At 56.3% G+C, this 12,143-nt stretch overlaps 1 protein-coding gene across 7 annotated transcripts in view; it reads left to right on the top strand.

Moving 5' to 3' along the window:
* Positions 1 to 12,143, top strand: part of PITPNM2 (phosphatidylinositol transfer protein membrane associated 2) — a 131,186-nt gene that overhangs the window by 59,312 nt on the left and 59,731 nt on the right. Inside the window, exon 1 of one of the 7 annotated variants that reach the window (XM_064481267.1) lies at positions 1,251 to 1,978. The exons of the other annotated variants lie outside the window; for them this stretch is intronic. The gene's annotated coding sequence lies outside the window, so the exon portion shown is untranslated. Of the gene's footprint in view, positions 1 to 1,250; positions 1,979 to 12,143 lie in introns of those variants that run through there. 7 annotated transcript variants of the gene reach the window in all.

Below are 12,143 nucleotides of genomic sequence, written 5' to 3'. Positions count from 1 at the left end.
TCACGTGGGCTGCTTGTTTTCCCTGGAGTAGCTGGGATGGAGAGAGAGAGGGAGGGAGAGGCACGGTCTGACTTGGAGCTCAGAGGGGACACGGCGGAGTTTGGATGTGTGTGGGGTCTTGCCTCCAGGGCGGCTGTGCGTAGCCCGCTCCCGCCTCCTGGTGCTTGGGTCTGCTGCTGTCTGTTGCACTTCGATTTTTCAGTCTAACTGCTACACAGCATGGACGGTCTGCCTTCCTGGACCGTGGTCCGACCAGGGGGCGGTGGAGGGAATTTGGAGGCATGCATGTGCACCCTGGAAGGGGCAGGGCTCCCGGGTGTCGGTGGCTGGTACAAGTCTCTCTGTCCTATCCTTTCGCACCTGAACATGAAGTTCAGTGGGGAAATGTTTTGTTCTCCTAACCAAGCATCTCTGGGAAAATGGTCTATTGGGCATCATCCTCTGGCTGGTTCCGGGTGGAGGGGTCCTGGCAGCCTGGCTGTCCCGGGCACCACCATCTGTCTGAGACAGCCCTTCAGCAGAGTTTTGTTCAGACAAGATCGTAAGGCCACTGCCCAGTGGGTGGAGATTCTCCGTCGCGTCTCCCCTGTGTCCAGCCATGGCGTTCACGATGGCTCTCCTGGAAGGAATCTGTCAGGCTCATCCATTAGCCGCCTGTCCCAAGGGCATTCTCGGGATCCGCGCCCCTCCCGTTACCTCTGCCTCCTGGCAGCGGATGATGGAAAAAAGAACCCCTCGCTGTCAACTAGAGCATCTGTGTTGATGGAAAGTTAGGCCCGAAGAAAACGGATTTAGCACCCAGTTCTTAGAAGCCACGGGTTTGAATGGTGCTTGAGAGGAAGCCCTGTGTGATCTTTAAATAGAACGTGAACACCAGTGACTCACAGAGAGGCTTTCAAGTTTGGTGCAGGTATTAGGAAAACAAAACTCAGTTCTGAACGTGGTCCCCACCCTGGGGGCTGAAACGGCAGGGAGTCTAGACATCCAGGTATGTGTCTCAGAGTCAGGCGTCTGATTGGATTACACTTTTTGTTTCCAGTGTTATCTCTGGCAGATTGCTTTAATAACAGATGGTCCGAGGCTGGGCTCCCCAGCCTGGGTCTGTGGTCAGGTCTCTTTAAACTACATGTGTTCATCTCCCAAAGCCCTGTTTCTCTAAAGCCGCCTTAGACGCTGAATCCTTGGTGCTTCCCTTTGATAATCAAATCGGTTCCTGTCGGGCAGGATGAGAAGAGTGCTTTTGTGTCTGCAGACGTCTGTGCTGTGTCTTGCTTTTCCTTTGCTTTGAGGCTGGAGCCTGTCACCGAGACCCTCCAGGCATCTGGGCGCTGTGCAGGCTTCTTAATGACATTACCCGCGTCTGGATTCTGGTTGGTTTGCTGTAAATTCTGATGGGTTTTTACGAGTTGTGTGATGGGTGGGGAGGTGGTGTGCTGGTTTGGTTTGGTTTTGGTTTGCTGGCGAATGGAAAATCTGATGTGACACATAAGAGGTCAGCCCCGTGAGTGACAGCACTCTTTCTCAGCTTTGCTCCCAGCCTCCACGGGAAGCAGCTGGGGTTGCTCCGCCCTGGGGTCTTCCATGGGTACCCAGGGTGGGGGATGCTTCGGTGATCCACGCGTGTGTTTGATCGGCAAGCCGGCAAGTCGGGAGGATGGCGGAGCAGGGCTGGCTGTTGGAGGAGGAGGGAGGCACGGCTCCACCAACCCGCCTGCTTTCATCCAAAGTGAATCCTGAGTGCTCTGTGCCAGCCTCCCCCCGCCCTCTCGTGTCCTCCGGCACAAGGAGCCAGCCTCCTTTCTTCGTGTAATTTCCCATAGCGGTGCCTTACTTGAAAGCATCGTAAAGAGCTGCAGAGGGTGTGAGAGCAGGTCGGAGAGGTGGGAGCCCTGGGTGCCGATGGCTCCAGCCGGCGAAAGTGTGGAGAGCTCATTCCAGGAAAAGTGGACTAGTCCCCGCGTTGGCTGGCTTTCAGGCGGTGAGTGGCTCTCTCTTCTTTAATTCGACAGGAGCGCTGGGATTCAGGGAAGGACCCAGTGGAAGCCCGGTGGTTCAGCCAGCCCTTACGAAGCCTGCAAAGCTCCGTGGGGCAAGTTTGGTTTGTTTTCAGCTGCGCACTGGCAGCCCCCACCCAGGCCAGGTCGGGCAGGGCAGGTGGTGCTTGCTCAGCATCAGGAATTCCAGGGCTTGGGACCCCGACCGCCAAGGAGGCTGAGCCTGAGCCCCACCCCAGCCCCAAGCCCAGCTGAGAAAATCTGTTCGTGGTGACAGTTCATCTTTGCTACACAAATGGCTTAAGAAATTGTACAGGAGAACAGCAGCTCGTGAACATTGAACTCTCTCGATCTGTCTTGTAATGTCCTTGAGCACACACGCACACACATGCATGGAGTCACACGTGCACACTTGCACACACAGATACGTTTTTCCCATCTGCTGTCGGAGATGCACATACCAGTTGGCGTCCTGCTCTCGATACCACCATCTCCTATGAACAGTTCCCGGTATTGATGAGATCTGATAGCTGCCCTTTTTATGCATTGCTTTTTAGCTCTGTGTCTTACCTGAGTAAGGCAGGCCATTCTTGTCCACTTCTGGAAAGAGCTGCCTCCCTCTCTTATCATTCCTCCTTTCCGTGCCCACCCCCCCCCCCCACCACTGGGCTCTGCTACGTTGTCAGGTGTGTTACAGACATTAGCATGTTTGTGTCTGCAGGGAAAGCCCCGGGTGCAGCTTTCCATCCTGGGCTGCTGAGGGTCTCAAGCCAAAAGAAAGGGGGGTTGTCAGAGAAAGACTGCTGAGCTTAAGAGGGGCTGAGCTGCAAGGCTGTACGTGTGTGTACATGTGTGTGTCCCCACATTGTTCATATTTAGGCATCTTTGGCTTTGCTTTCCATTTCTCCCATTTTCTGGTTCCTTTCCCTCAGCAAACTCTGAACAGGGATCTTAATTTCCACCTCACAGGCGCCTTCCCGAATATCATCTAATTTAACAGTTTGCAGATTTAGAAGTGCTTGGTCTTGTCCCGTTTTACACGTGAGCAAACTGAGTCTCAGAGCAGTCGAGTAGCCCACCCTGTGGCAGAGCCAGAACTCAGGACTCTGGCTCACTCACTCGCTTAATCGCTCATTCATTCATTCATTCATCTGTTACACATGCAGCCTGCTCTGCCGCTGGGCGCTGGGCCACCGGGCTTTGGGACGAAGGGGAGACCTGGTCCTTGCCCTCCAAGGATGAGTCCCTCCATCCCAGTTGCCTGAGGAGAGAAAAGGAGAGAAGCAGAGGGCAGACCCTGAAGGGGGAGGCAGCCCAGGGTGGAGGGGGAGCCCCGAGCTGCCCACTGCACTGTCCAGACTCTTGACCACCTGCGTCCTGATCACTCTCTCTTCTGCTGTGGGGGAAACCTGGCTCACTTTCTTTTAAAAATTAAGGCATTGTCATGTCATCAGAGAGACAGTCTGCAGAGTGGGTCTGTGTGTTTTATGCTGAGAACTTTGGCGTGGGGGGCTTGGGGTCGTGGGAGGGGCACATGCCCCAGGACACCGCACCTCAGTTTCCTCACCTGTAACCTGGAGATAGCACCACCTACTTCCTGCACCTCAGCATGGAGGAGCGGCTGTGGGGGCGCTTGGCGGTGAACCCCACGAACTGGCATCGGGGGTGGTAGCGTGGTTGTCATGCATTTGATATCCTGGTCCCTTACTCTCCGATGGTTCAGAAAAGACTCTGAGCGTATTGAATATATAGATCTACGCACAGAGGTTTACAGGGAGGTTCATGTTAAAGCCGTGATTCTGGATTGAGGGTATGTGAGAGTCTTTGTTATTTCGGCAACTTTCCTGTAAGTTAAGAGATTATGTGAAAGAAGAGGGAAAAAAGACAGGCTTTTGAGGGCTTTACCCCAAAGGCAGACGGAATGGCGACACCACAGAGGAGGGTTTATACTTCAAGGAGCCCCAGGAAGCCACATGAACAAACCCAGTGGCCGGCCAGCCCTGCAGGGGAGACAGAGCCGCCGTGGGGGCCCTTTCAGGCCATCGGCCAGGCCGGACTCTCGAGGCACGGCTCTCCCTAGACGGGAGGGCCTGCAAGGTCAGGCTTCTCCCCAGCTCCCTCCCTGGGCTTGGTGATACCTTCCCCAGGGCCCGAGTCTCTTCTTCCTGAGGACAGGCCTGCTCCCTGCCCTCGGCCTGGAGAAAGTTGGTTTCTTGACGGGGCGCTGATTTAGTTGTGGTGCAGGCCGCAGCGCATCCTCCCGTGATTTCAGCCTGTGGCCTTCTGCTGCCTGCCAGGCTCCTGAGAGCGCCTTTCAGTAAATCCTTGAGTGGCTATTGGGAGGGAAAATTAGGCCTGGAGTTTCTGCTCTGCTCCCCGTCCGTGGACCTCCCCAGCCTCCACTCTCTTCCCGACAAAGCCGAGCCTGGTGGGAGTGCATGTCCCAGGCGCCCGGGCAGGCTCTGTTCCGTCCGCCCTCGCAGCAGCTGCTCACTCTGAGCCTCAGTTTCTCCATTGTGCTGCCATAGCCAGAGGAGAATTCCTCTCCGGGTCCCCCGGCCTCTCTGAAAGCAGCTCAGCGGGTAGCAGGAAGGATAGAAGGCGGCACCGGAGAGGCGAGCTGGGTGCGTTTGGGCCCATCACACACCCTCGAATGCACATCGCTCGCCGGGGCTGGGGGGCGGGGAGAGCAGAGGCAGAAGCAAGTCAGGGCACCTTGTCCTGTCCCCACTCTGCCATCAGACTGGGCGCGAGACCTCGGAGAATTCCCTTGACCTCTCTGAGCCTCAGTTTCCTGGTCTCCATAACAGGGTTAAGGACTGTGCCCCGGGAGGCTGGGAAGGACGCGGGGAGGGTGTGTGCAGAGCGCTGTATTCCCGGCGGCGTCCTCCCCCTGCCCTGTGCCCTTGTCAAGTACTTCACAGCTTTCTAGGCGTGGTCACACCATTATCGCAGCCTGTGGCTGTGAACGGGCTTTGTCAGGGCCGCGGCCAGCCCCGCGAACAGGGAACCTGGAATGGGGAATTTGCAATACTCTTGCCGCCTGACTTCTCTTGCCTGTTGGGCCCCTCTGATTGCAGGGCTGAAATCCTACCTCTGGATTCCGGGCTCCTGGGATGGGGAGACTCGGAGGTGGGGGCTGCTCCGGGGTGGCAGGAAAAGCAGAACTGGTTAGCCACATGGACCCAGGGTTGAGTCCTGGCTGTGTGACCTGCTTAATCCTGTGAGCCTGAGTTTCATTCTGTGCAGAACCGGCGTGATCCTCCCGCCGCAGGGCGCTGCGTGAGAACGGGAGACTGCTCCTTGCGTGGCCCGTACGAGGAGCGAGGTGACGGGGGTGATTATTTTATAGGGCCCTCCTCCAGGGTATCGGACTTAAGAAAAGGATTAGTTTCAAATAGCCACTCTGTACCAAAGGTCATCCTAGGATCAGGGCCAGGCCAGCTGCTGCTTCTCATGCTCCCGAATGTCTGGAGAGCCAGTGCTATGTCACGTCCAGCGGACCTTCTGTCAAAGGTGTGGTCACTAAGCTGCCTGTGGCCTGGAGGATGGGCCTGGGCCCCGCCAGCCACCTGAGGGCACATGGCACAGCAGTGTTGCTGGTGGGGAGACCAAGGCACTGGTGTGTGTCTCACTGCGGTAGCTGGGTGCGGCCACGAAGCCAGTGAGAGACCTCCCCTGGACCCAGAAAGAGAGATGGGCCCAGAATTTATGCTTGAATTACCGCCTGGCAGCTTGGGCCTGGATGTAAAAGGCCTGCATGACTATGGCCCACAGCCCTTCGTGCCCCCGGGCAGCAGCCAATAGGCTAGGATTCCAGGTCAGGCCTGGAAGATGGGGAAACTGGCTCAGAGAGCCAGAGGAGCTTTCCTGAGTCACCCAGAGCCACACTGGGCTGGGCTGGGAGCTCCGGGGGCAGAAGAGGGTCCACGTTCCTCTCCACACTGAGCGCTGCTCCCCTCCGCCTTCCTTTTACAGCTGTGGAGGGGCTGTGCTGGGGACACGGTGACGTCCCTTCTGTGCAGTGCTGGCCCGAGTCACGGCGTTCTCTTGCTCACAGTCGACCTGGGTCGGGCTGATGTGTGAAGGCGCATGTCGATGCTGGGCCCTCAGGGCTGCCCCCAACCCCCTCCACTAGCCCGGGCTGAAGGCCTGGTTGGTCCCGTGAGGTCATTGAGAAGGCAGGGCTGCCTCGCGTGCAGCTTGAGGAAGAGGCGCTGTCCAGCACGCCTTGGAGAAAACCGTCCATTCCACGGGCAGCTGTGCCCTTCTGCGACCACGTGGCAGTCCTTGTAGACTGGCGGACGTGGCAAGAGCCACATTTCTCTGAACTGCCCAGCCTGGGTTCTGCACGAGGCCTGTCTCTGCAGGGGGAAGGGTGGACACCAGCCAGTGCCTTCTGGGGGTCCCCAAGGGCACAGAGCCATGGCCTGCACGGTCCTAGGGCCCTTGGAAAGGTCTCGCTCAAACCCCTTTGTTATCACTGGGAAACTGAGGCCCATGGAAGCCCAGGGACCCACCTGCCCCACCCAGCTCCCCGGACCTGGGGGCACTACCTCCTATTTGCAGCCTGGTGACTTTCAGGGCCTGGGCCCAGTCCCTAGGGTGGGTGCGGGACTAGGGCAGGATTTACACCCCTGAGAGCAGTGAGCCTGGCTGGGAAGGAGACGGCAGAGCCTCTGGATTCCACCTGCCTCACTGCGGTGGGGCTCACCTGCCCACCAGCCCCCGGGCTCTCTCCTGCTGCCCCAGGAGTCTCCTGGCTGGGTCTTGCTGCCCTGGACTCTCAGCTCATCACCAGTCACTCAGTGCAAACTTACTGGCTGTGTAATTAATCACCAGTGCGCAGAGTGCCTGCTCGGATGTGGCTTTGCCATTTCCAAAGAGTGTTGCTTCTGGTTTAGCGGGTGAGTCTGGCTGTGGCCCTGTGGCATGGCCAAGGCAGGTGACCGGAGTCTTTTCCACACAGGGAAGAGGAGCTGAGTGAGCTGTCTGAGGTCAGACAGCAGTTCTGGGACAGAGTTTGGACTTCAGATAACTTTCCTGACAAACACTTGCCAGGCAGCTGCCTTTATGGAGGCCTGGGCCCTGGGGAAATGACTGAGCAAGATGCAGGGCCTGTGCTCGAAGCGTGCGGCGACCTGACCGTCTGAGAAAGGCCATGAGAGGAGTCATCGCCAGGTGCCCGGGTTGCTGACCCCGCCCTGCAGGGGAAGTCTTACCTGGGAGCAGGGCTCTTTGAGCAGACGTGGGCTCAGTGGCTTGATTCCAGGCCCAGAGGGACACCGGCATGTGGCCCCCCCACCAGCCAGGCCAGCAGACATAGATTCTGGTCTGGGCTCTGCTGTGTGACCTCAGGCAAGCCCTGTCTTATGACTGCTCTCTCCACCCCATGAAGGGGTTGAACCAGGCCATGTGTTTGCATCCTCTGGTGGGCTCTCCAGTGTCCTTAGGAAACATGTATAAAATGCAGGGTCCCTGGCCTCTCACACAGAGACTTTGAACCGGTAGGCCTAGGAGGGAGGGCCAGGAGCCTGCATTTGGGGCAGGCTCACGAGACATTTCTAAAGCAGTTCGTCCCTATACCTCAGTTGGGAAAATGCTGAACTTGGCCGTCACGAAGCTCTCTGAGCGCCGACATCATCGGCCCCACAGTGGTCCTAACCTCACCCCTCCGTGTGGCCGCATCCGCAGAGCTGGGAGGGTGGAGAGCCAAGGGCTTACTAATTCTTGGCTAAGTTCCCATACCTGGCAGGAACCCAGGGGAATCCTGGTCTTAGTCCTGAAGCTTCCAGAAACCTTGGCCAGCTCCCTACACCCAAGGAGAGGTTCTCCAAAAATGGAGACAGGTGGGGCTGCTGAGCCAAAGGTCAGGGTAGGGGTCGAGCATTTCTCATCAGAGAAACTGCAGTCCTTGGTTAGGACGTCATACAAGGAGTGCCTCCAGCCACTTGCTTGGAGCTGGTGCACCCAAGGACTCTGGCAGGGCTGGGCTGGCCTGACCAGGCAAGAGCGCCTAGAAAAATCTGTCCAGCCACGGGTGTGCGGGAAGCGAGGAGGCTGGACAGCTCCACGTCCAGCAGCTGCTTCCCCCAAGTGTCTTCATAATGGAGGACTTCTCACCGGCTCTTCAAGTGCCCTTAGCTAATTGAGAGCCTGTTGACAGGCTTGCTCTGTCCTGCCCGAGCACCGGTATCACTGTCCTGGCCAGAATGTCATTACCTGAAGGCTCCCGGAGCAGGGGGACACTGACTGACGTCCGCGCGGTCAGCTCAGGGAGCATCCTGCTTCCTGCTGCCACAAACCCAGTGAACTAGTGCACTGGGGCCTCCGTAACCAAGGGCCTCAGACGGGGGGCTTAGAGTAACAGAATGTACTGTCTCACTGCTCTGGAGGTCAGAAATCTGAAATCAAGGTGTCTGAGGGCCATGCTCCGTCTGAAGCCTCTAGGGGGGCCCTTCCATGCCTCTTCCCCCTTCTGGTGGCCCCAGGAGTTCCTCGTGGCTGCATCTCTCTGATCTCTGTCTCTGTGTTCATGTGGTCATCCCCTCTGTGTATCTCTGTGTCCTCTCCTCTTCTTAGAAGGACACCCGTCATTGGATTTTGGGCCCATCCTAAATCCAGGATGATCTTATCTCGAGATCCTTAACTAATTACATCTGCAAAGCTCCTATTCCGAGTAAGGCCACATTCTGAGGTTCCAGATGGACATGACTTTGGGGGGACGCTCTCCCGTCCACTATACCCAGCCAGCAGAGTGTCACTAGGTAAAGGAAGGTCTGTTCTGCGGGTGGAGGGAGCGGGGGACTGGCAGCTGGTCCGGCCTCAGGCTCTGTTGTCAGCTAAGGCGGTTTTGCCTCAGCGAATAGAATCAGAGCACCCAGAGCACAGGAAGTGGTGGCCGTTGGGGCAGCTACCCTAGAGAGGGTGTGCCACTTGGATGCCTGTTTTGCAGTGTCCTGGAGAAGAAAAGCTGAATTAGGCTCCGAAGAGCCAGCTTCAGGGCCAGGCTGAGTCCCAGGGAGGCAAACTGCTTAGCATAAGAACTTTCCACCAGTACTTGTAGGTGGTGAGCGTCCTGTCCTGGGAGGTGCTCCAGCAGCCCTCGCAGGGCAGGCATTGCAGAGAGCGTTCCCGCCCCAGAGCTGTGAGCCTGCGCTTGTCGGGGGCTGATGGCCCGTCCAACAGCCCGGGGTCAAGCTCAGGGACTCAGCCAAGGGCAGCCAAGGAGATATGGCAGAGCCAGCCCTGGACCCCCAGAGCCTCCCTCTGGCTGGCCTGTGGGTTTGCAGGGTGGGGGTGCCCCCAATGCCCCCCTCTCTCTGCCCCTCCTACAGCATTGGCTTCCACAGTCAGGTCTCCCTCTGTTCCTCTGTCCTGAAGCGCCACATCCTGCCGGCCTCTCCCGAGAACATTTCCAAGGGCTGGCCGGCCAGGCATTCTGCCTGCCCCCTCTGCCTCTCTCTGAGCACCAGGCCCTCACCAGGCACTTCACCCAGGGCACGTTGTAAAGTTGACACCCAGACGCTTAACACTTGTAAGAGCCTTCTGTGTCCAGGGCCTGTCCCAGACAAGGTGCACTGAACACATCTCAGCGATGAGGGGGATGCTGGTCTCCACACTATTTAAGTGTACACCAGGCTGGAGGGTTCATGGGGGGCATGAGGTCCAGCCCCGCCGTGACCTCCTGCAGACCTTGGGCAAGTCCCTGCCGCTCAAAGGGCTTGTGTCCCCATCAGCTAAGGAAGGAAAGATGGATCCTGCTGCTGTGTAAAACCCATCCTGTGTCTGACTTCACAAAGCTTCTTACGTCCTGGGTGATGGAGGGGTGACTCTGATGCAGTGCCTGAGATCCATGCATTCCCCAGCGCCGGGACCAGTGGCCCCGTGGCTGCCTGTTTGCTGGCATCTGGGCCACGTGTCTGCATCCCTTCCCACACCTGTGATGTCCCTCAGACCCTCCTGCTCAGAGAGAACTAATAGGCTTGCTGGTGAAGTCCCTGCTGGTTCCCGGGCCCCACCAGGGTGCCTGTCTGCTGGAGCCGCCTGCCTCGCACCGGTGGCTTTAAAATTTTGTAAATTGAGATGAGATTTACATAACATAAAACCATTAGTCCATTCGAGATGCTGTGCAAGCCCTAATTCTATCTAATTCCAAAACATTTTCATCACCCCCAAAGAAAGCCCTGTACCCAATTCTGGGGCTTTTTTTTTTCTTTTTCTGTTTTATTTTAAGATTGTGATAACATACACATGCCAACATTTAGCACATTAACCATTTTTAAGTTTACGGTTCAGAGGGCCGCCAGCTTCAGGGTGCTGGCTGGGGTGAGTTTGGTGCAGCCCTGGGCCCAGAATCAGGGGTTCTTATTCCCTCCCTATGACTGACTTGCCCGCTGACCTTGACCAAGTCCCCATCACTGTGCCACCATCACCACCATCCAGCTCCAGAACTTTTTTCTTTCCTCGAGCTGAAACTCTGTCCCCAAAAAACACTAAACCTTCATTTCCCCTCCCCAGCCTCTGGCAACTCCATTCTCCTTTCTGTCTCTATGAATCCGTCCTGGTGGAAGTGGAACCACACAGTTTTTGTCCTTTTGTGTCTGGCTTATTTCACGTAGCATCATATCTTCCAGGTTCATTCATGTTGTAGCCTGTGCCAGAATTTCCTTTCTCTATAAGGTTGAATAATGTGCCATTGTATGGACAGACCACATTTGTTTATTGGTTCATCCATCAAGGAACGCTTGAGTTGCTTCCATCTTTTGGCTGTTGTGAATCCAGCTCTGGGGCTTTTGAGGGTCTAGGGAGGCAAGTGCAGGACCAGCTGTCCGACTGGTCTCATCAGCTTCCCAGTACTCGCTCCAACCCCCTTAATTTGTAATTAGCTCCAGGCTCCTGAGCCCAGGCCCTAGGGGAGAGATTCTCGTTCCAGAATGCCCTACCCGACCTGTACAAAAGGTCTCTGAGTCACGCTGCCTTCCCTGCCCCTAGGCCCCCATTTTTTCCCTCCAGAAAGATCAGGGCACAGCTTCCCGAGAACCTCAGTCCTCACTGGAGCCGCGGGCCTTCTGTGAGTTCTGACTCGCTGAGTGACCTTGGGCGTGTCGCGTCCCTTCTCTGAGCCCTTGCCTGTCACCTGTCAGAGAGACATAATGATCTGTATCAGCCACTCCCGTGGTGCCAGGCTAGGAAAGACCCCCAATGGCTGTTCCCATCCATGGGCCTCCACTTTCTACTCTTCCCCCTTCCATTCCGTCCAAAGGTGTTTTCTGCACTCCTGCTCTGGGCAGGCAGGGGGCTGCAGCGGGGGGGTTGGGGAGCAGCTGCCCGGCAGAGGGGCTTTGAGCAGCCTCGGAGGGATGAAGGGAAGTGTCAGGCCGAGGCAGAGAGGTCACTTCCAGAAGGAGGTGCCCAGAACCTCGGTATCATCTCACTTAATCCCACCCAACCCCGCGGGGTGGGTGATGTTCCTACAAATGGGTAAACTGAGGCCAGGAGTTAAAGGATAAATGACCTGCTCGAGGACAAAGCTTGAATGGAACTTAGGTCCATTTGTTCCAAAGCTTCTCCACTGCATCTGGCAGCCGGCCTCCAACTGGTTGGTTGGTTTTATTTTTATTTTAATTTTTTTGGTATATAGATATATATTTTTATTGAAGTATAGTTGGTTTACAATGTTGTGTCAGTTTCTGGTGTATAGCGTAACACTTCAGTCATACATGAACATACATATATTTGTTTTCGTATTTTTTTCACCGTAAGTTACTACAAGATATTGAATAGAGTTCCTTGTGCTGTACAGTATGAACTTGTTCATCTGTTTTATATATATTCGTATCTGCAAATCTTGAACTCCTAATTTATCCCTTCTCACCTCCTTCCCCCGGCCCCGTAACCATAAGTTTGTTCTCTATGTCTGTGGGTTTTGTTTGTTTGTTTCACCACCTCATTTTATTTTATTTTTTGCAGGGTGGGGGGACTGTCCCTGCCCCCGCTGCCCCCGCTGTCCCCGCCACCCCCAGCCCTGCTGTTCAGTTCAGGGCTGTTCAGTGCCTCCTCACTCCCCACCCTGTTGACATGGGGCTGTTGCTGGGCTGGTTTTGTTTTTGACCCAGTCAGGCTGGCAGTGAAGTGGCGGGCTGTGTG

Source organism: Camelus dromedarius, chromosome 31 (genome assembly GCF_036321535.1).
Source record: "Camelus dromedarius isolate mCamDro1 chromosome 31, mCamDro1.pat, whole genome shotgun sequence".
Taxonomy (NCBI): Eukaryota; Metazoa; Chordata; class Mammalia; order Artiodactyla; family Camelidae; genus Camelus; species Camelus dromedarius.
Note: the sequence above shows the minus strand (reverse complement) of the source record. Positions and strands in the feature narration are given on the sequence as shown.